Source organism: Theropithecus gelada, chromosome X (genome assembly GCF_003255815.1).
Source record: "Theropithecus gelada isolate Dixy chromosome X, Tgel_1.0, whole genome shotgun sequence".
Classification (NCBI taxonomy): domain Eukaryota; kingdom Metazoa; phylum Chordata; class Mammalia; order Primates; family Cercopithecidae; genus Theropithecus; species Theropithecus gelada.
Genome location: NC_037689.1, coordinates 101,353,591 through 101,360,800, shown reverse-complemented (window position 1 = coordinate 101,360,800; position 7,210 = coordinate 101,353,591).

Here is a 7,210-nt window from a genome sequence, read left to right as displayed (position 1 = left end):
AAAAAAAAAAAAAAAAAAAAAAAAAAAAAAAAAAAAAAAAAAAACAACAATCTACCGTATTCATTTCATCCGTGATTTGTCTGGTGGCTGAAAGGATCCCCTTACTAGGATGGAGACAACTTCACCATAAGTCACAGCAAAGTTTGATTGGGAGGAAGTATTGATCACAACTACTCACCGTTTCTTAATATTTAAGGATCCAGTTTGTTCCTACTTGACTAGAGCAGCCAGTTGGTGGATAGGCCTACGTGGCTTTGTCTCTTGACTTGATGATGAACTTGTTTGACTTTGGGAAAAAGGCCTATGCCATCACCAAGCTCTGTGGAATGCAGGCTGGAGAAAGTTTCGTTTCTTCCCACAAAAGTCTCCAGGAGGTTGGGCACAGCGGCTCACACCTGTAACCCCAGCATTTTGGGAGGCTGAGGCAGGAGGATCACTTGAACCGAGACCAGCCTAGGCAACAAAGTGAGACCCCCATCTCTACACAATAAAAATTTAGTTAGGTATGGTGGAATGCACCTGTAGTCCCAGCTACTCTGGAAGTTGAGGTGGGAGGATTGCTTGAGTCCGGAAGGTCAAGGCTACAGTGAGCCTGTGGCTGTACCACTGTACTCCAGCCTGGGTGACAGAGTGAGACCCTGTCTCAAAAAAAAAAAAAAAAAAGTCTCCAGGGGAGCATTTAATTCCTAGGAAAGCAGGATGCTTGTCCTTTCTCTACTCTCTACTCATCTGCTGAGCCCAGAGGGAGTTGCATGGCAGAATCAAGGCTCATGAACAGATCATTCTATACTTCCTATTGCCCCATTCTTCAGATGAAGAGAATGACCTTGATTCCTACTGGGTATCAGGAGACTTCAGTTGATCTCTGGAAGATGATACTCTGAACCTGCAGGTGAGTAGAGGTCTGAGTAGATGCAGAGCAGTGGAGAGGCCAAAGACTGAATATGAAACTGGACATGAGACAGACACCTAAATATTTTCTGAACACTAACTACAAAAAGAAGCCTTATATTATTTCTGCTCCAGTCTATCTTTTTGGTTGGCTTGATTTTCACCAACTTGCAAACATAGTATAGTTATGTTTGGGAAAGTGGAGGTGGAATGAGAGTGGAAGTATAAAATGTGAGGCAGAGAAGATACAGATGTATAGTTTTTAGTCTTCTTTTTCCCATCTGTAAAATGAATCTAAGAAATACTGATAATAGCAGATCACATTCAAACTAGGAGTTAAAGACACTGAAATTTATCTAGTAATTGATATGTATTCCATCAACTGGAAACAAAGGATTGTCCTGATCTCTGATAATTTGGACACACTTGAAGGCCAGAAACTTCTCTTTCATAGTAACTAGAACTCCTTTCCAGTCTTCATAGGGACAGGAGAATCTTTTTGGGGTAAAGAAATGTGGAGGGACCTATGAAACCATTAGAATCTATGGTGAACTGAGTTCTACACCAGGATTATTACTATTACTATTATTATTATTATTATTATTATTATTTTGAGACAGAGTCTTGCTCTTGTCAGCCAGGCTGCAGTGCAATGGCTCGATCTCAGCTCACTGCAAACTTCACCTCCCGGGTTCAAGCGATTCTCCTGCCTCAGCCTCCTGAGTAGCTGGGATTACAGACGTCTGCCACCACACCCAGCTAATTTTTGTATTTTTGGTAGAGACGGGGTTTCACCATGTTGGCCAGGCTGGTCTCGAACTCCTGACCTCAGGTGATCCACCTGCCTCGACCTCCCAAAGTGCTGGGATTAGAGGCGTGAGCCACTGCGCCCAGCCTACACCAGGATTTAATTAATGCAATTAACATGAGCTAAGACTCCCCAGGCCCTGGCCTGCTTAGCACTAATTAACAGCTGTTTCAGGATTTGATCTCTGGTCTGAGGCTTATCCTTTCAGTTTAGCCTTCTCAGGAATCTTCTGACTGCTGCTGGTTGCTACTTTATGTTGAACAGAATCTCAGCAAACATTTAGCCAGAATCAGAGCCATCAGAAAAGAGCCACTTCAAATTCTCTACCTCCAGAGCTCAGGATGAGCTGAGTTCCCTGGCCCTCACTTCTAGTTTCCTCCTGGGTGTTTCTCTGCAGTGCTAAAATGTTCATCCCTACTCAGTGGACTTTCTAAATAGTCCTCTTCTACTTTATCCTACCATTTCATATACCTAGTTCTGCACACGGAGAATAATTTGGTCTCCAAGTCCTTTTGCTTAAGGTGATGCAACTGAGTAGACTTCCTGGATCTATGCCATGGCTTGTCTGAAAATGTCAAGTCCTCAGCATCCTATTTGTCTTTCCTGAAACTGGACCATAATTGAGGCTGGTTGTACTGGATTTGCAGTTGTGAAACAGCACCTGCCTTTGACTCAGCAGTGGGCACACTGCTGTGGAAAGTGAGGGGATTATAGAACACGTGGGATTTAATGCATGGTTAGAAAGGCAATGTGAAGGTTACAGAAAGAAACTGACAATGGGCAGGAAAGAAAAGTCAGAGTTCTCAAAGCAACACTCTCTTGGTGTCTGACGATGATGTTGCTGAGAGTGCAGGAGTGAGTGGCAGCAAAAGCTCACGTGTGTGACCTGCTGTGAGGTTTGGAGTTGCCTACTGTCTGATTAGCATCTGAAGTGACTCTTTAGGAGTGCCTGTCATTGATTAGAATCTGTGATTTGGGGCCATATGCAACATAACTCTGCAAAATGAATACCTCCCTTACCTTGTACAAAGAGAAGTGACTTAATTTGGCATCTTACCTAGGGATTCCAATTATTCTGAGCAAGTGACTGGCTAGAAGCACTTCATTAGCACAGTAAATGTAGAGTTCTCAGCCACAAAACAAAGACAAGATCTACCTGCACTCAGGATAAAAAGGACTAGTCATCACACTCCAATATCTTTGGCCACACACTCTTGGATCATAATTGTTAGCAACAGGGGTATCATCTTCAGATTACCAAGGAGAGTTCTGTGTATGTGTGTGTGTGTGTGTGTGTGTGTGTGCGCATGCACATATGTGTATACTCAGATAATGAACACTACAGAAGTGCAAGTTTAGGCTTATACATCATTTGTAATGTTAAATTTATAATTTTGGCATATAACATTTGCCAACTATAACTATATGATTGGTGTTAGTAATGCAAATTCATATTTCTGCAAATTCTATGTAGTCATCAACCAAACCGTTCTTTACTTTAGTGTCCAGTGTCCTATTACAACAAACATTGAATTTATCCATGATAAAACCCAAAAGGAAAAACAGAAGAAAAGACAGGAGAACAGAGAGAAAGATAGACTGAAGGAAAGATAAAGTGAAAAGATTGAAGGGGGAAGAAGGAGGGAAGGAAAGATCCTAAATAATTGGAAACCACTCAGAGAAACACCACAGCTAAGGATGCTGTTAATCCCGCCTAACTCTTCTAGTGAGGAAGGTGCTTATTAACAGTTGCAGACAAATATATATGCATCATCAGAGATAATCATAAGATTATCTTTTCAGGGTTCTTGGGCATGTGTGTTCTGTAGGGTTGGATTATTGAAGGATAAGCTTCTTGAAAGGGTGTCTAGCAGGTGGTGACCTGTGTGATGTGACTAGCAGAAAGATTCTGGGATAGATAAAAATGAAGCTCATTACTGCCTGCTGAAAAAAATAGTCTATTTTCTAGGCCATATAATAAATGCCCTACTCATAGGCTGTGAGAGGCACTCAGGCCCTGGGGCATTGCTGATGACTCAGGCAGAAGCCTTCTTTGGGAAGGAATTACATTAGTGACCCACTAGAATGTAAGCTACATGGGGGCATGGACTCCATCTGCTTTTCCACTGTTGTATCTCCAGAGCCTAGAATATCTGGCATCTGGCATATGATTTGCACTCAATAAATATTTGTTGAATGCATGCATGAATTAGTGGGAGTGTGATCCATTCCACACTGTAAGTATTCATTTTTCCAAGTTTTGTTGCTTTTATGTTATGTAAGGGCTTCATGCCTTACATAGCATGCATTATCACAATCCCCAAATGAGTAGAATAAGATATTCATGAGCATGATCACAAGCAAAAACCAATTTACCTTTGAGGAGAGGCGTGACATGGTCTTATCATCCCCGAACAAGAAAGTTGCAGAGTTACGAGAGCCAAGAGACAAGGAAAGTCAATGCAAACTCTGTGGAAACCTTAATGAAACTCTTCTGCACAGCTAGTGAATTGCTCTCAGGTGGCTGATGTGATGAGTAACGATTCTGAAGGTTCATCCAGAAGGAGAGAAATGATGCATATCTGGATGCTAGTCACTACACCTTCCCTAGCTGGAACTTCACCACTCTGTTGTTCCCTGGATTCTTAACAGAGAGCCCAGCAACAGAGGCAGGGCCATTGTTCACTGGTGCCATCCTGGTGCTGATATCTGGTTTGTCTTTGGAGACTGAGAGGAATTTGGTTAACCTCTCCACTGGCCTCACCCAAGTTCACATGCTTCACGTTTTGTTTGCAAAACTCATACCTGAAATATTCTATTAAACAAAAGGATGAAGCCAAGTCTTCGAAGCATCAGACTTGAACCAGTCCCTGTCCAAAAGTCAAGAGAGCACTGAATGTGTCTATCATATTTGCAGTTTTGTTCTTCCTTACTCCACCTGAGTCTAGGACTGTGAAACCTCCACCACCACTACTGCCCCCACACACTAGGCACCATCCCCTTAACTCCCAAGGGTGAAAGAGCTTCCTGCCTCTTATGCCAGTGCTCCTCAGCACCAGAAGTTGAGCCTCCGCTTTCAAGTAAATTGTCATATCCTTGGTAGTTGAAAATAACCCTGAAAAGAAAAATTCACACACAGCAAAAAGATGCAGCCTTGCTCCTTAGAGATCCAACTGAAACACCACGGTCATTGTCAGCAGATTTTTAAAAAGGCATCTGTCTTTTTTTCAACCCCCCTCCAACTTCTTACCCTAGTGCTTCTGAAGGGTAGCTAAAGCTCTGAGAATTTTCTCAGATTGGGGAACACAGACTGCCTTTCAAAGTACCCCTCAGCTTACTCTCTACTTCAATAAGTGAGATAGGCAATCAGGGGGCCATACCATCTGGGTAATTGGAGTCGAATCCAGAAAGGTATGCCAAATGGTTCTCCAACTTTGCCCCCCAAAATGTAGCCCTAGAAGTCACTGAATTTACCAAACAATACCCATCCCAATGCAGACATGCTGCTCCTCAGACTGAGATTTCAGGGAGCCTGCTTGTCAGCAGGGCACAGTTGCAATTTTCCCTGCATAGGGCTGAAATGTGACAGACTCTTTTCTGGAATGAAACACTTGCGAAAATGTGCTTAATCCATTTTCAGCAGCTTGGTAGTTTTTTCATGACAAAATAATATCTTTCATTCGGAAAAACATTTTGCCTATTGTAGCTTCTACACAACTTCAGCACTGCAAGAGAGCCAGTTCTTGGGTGAGTATGGCAGCCAGGTGCAAAACAGGAAAAGGATGCGATACATTTTGGGACATGACGATGCATATGCTCCATAGTTTAGTGATGAGAAAAGACAAAGGTTGTGGGGCGAGGCTCAACACAACTTTGTACCCTTCCCACAGCAGAAAATGCTGAGTTCATCTTTGGAGAGTGTCGCTTCCTGTTGTTACAGGGAACTCTTCCAATTCACACCTCTCCTGCTGCTTGTGAAGGCCTAGTGCAGCTTACCCAGTTCTTTACCTCCCTTTCTCCCTTCTATACCCCAGGAGCCTGCTTCCAGCACCCTAGGAAAGCTGTATCTCTTCATCATGTCAGCCAGACATTTGATCATAGCTACAGCCTCTCACAAGAAGGGATCTTTCCTCCCATGAAGCTGACCCTGCTATGATCTCAGCACTCAGAGATCCAATCTGGCACACAGGAGGTGGGACCCAAGACAATGGACAGGTCCCCAGGGGCCTATGCCTTCCATTGGCTAAGAATTCCAGATGACGGAGTGTAAGGCTGCAGACCTAAGGGACAAGGGAATAAAAACTGCTTTCTCATTTTTCCTTATTACCATTACCTCATGCTGGCCTCTCTCTGTGTGTCAAACTTCTTGTTTGACAGAGAGAGATGCAGAGGCACTGAGCTTGAGGAAATATTCCTGCCCAGGATGCATCTTTTAACAAATGTTCACTTATTGCCTATAGTGTGCTGGGGATTTGGTGGATGATGTGTCTCTGCTCTTCAGGGAGCTCGAGATAGTAGGGGAGACATGCAAGTAATCTGGTAATGTGACAGTGTGACAGAATGCTGCGAAGGTGAGCGTCCTGTGGGAACACATTGGAGAGTCTCCTATCCTAGACCCAAGGGACATGGGGGCAGCTCCGGAAGTCTTCCTTGACAAAATGACAACAAGACTCAGTCCAGAAGGGTAAGAGTGGAGGGAAAAGTACTTTGGATAAAGGGAACAACATACAAAAACAGCAGGAAGCTGGAAAGACAGAACAGGCAACTCTAGATGCATCAGTGGGACAAGCAGAGTGACCAACCTTGGGCTGCAGCCTGAGAGCAATGGGGAACTGTTGAAGGAGGAGAAGTGACATGATGAGTTTGCCAGAGGAAGTGAGTTGCACAGAGGAGACAAAAGCCACCCCCTCCCCGCCCCAGCAAGGAGCTCTGTCCTGGTAGGTTCTGTAAGGCTCAGTTCCTGCCCGTGGAGTGGGAATCATGATGCTTAAAGGAAACAAGGAGAGGGGGTGAGCAGGTGAAAAGGCAGCTAAAGACGTTTTAGGATATTTTACATTTACTGACCATATAGGCATTATTTGAGACTTGTAATGTTCTCAGTCCGAACTCCAAAATCTCAGCTCCCCTGTCAATATTTCAGTGTGTATTTAAAATTCTCTTCTTACCCTTTCATTTATGATTTGAAAATTTCTCTTCCTTAATAATAACACAGCCAAAAGGGAGCTGCTGCACAGGTTCCACCCATGCCTGCCTCATTATTAATCCTTCCATATAGCCAATAGGCCATGTAGAGGAGCTTCCAATCCCCTCAAACCTTCTCTGGCAAGGTTGAGGAGGCCGCAGTCAGCTGCGGGATTGACCCTCGGAAGGTGGCACAGACCCCTCCCCACAGCATGCAATCAGAACTCCCCAGAGCTGGCGGGAGAGTTCCCCCTGAGGGAGAAATGAAAACCTTTGGCTTCTCACTGTTGTTGTTTTGGAGGAGAGTGTGAGAGAGTGAAGATACAGGGG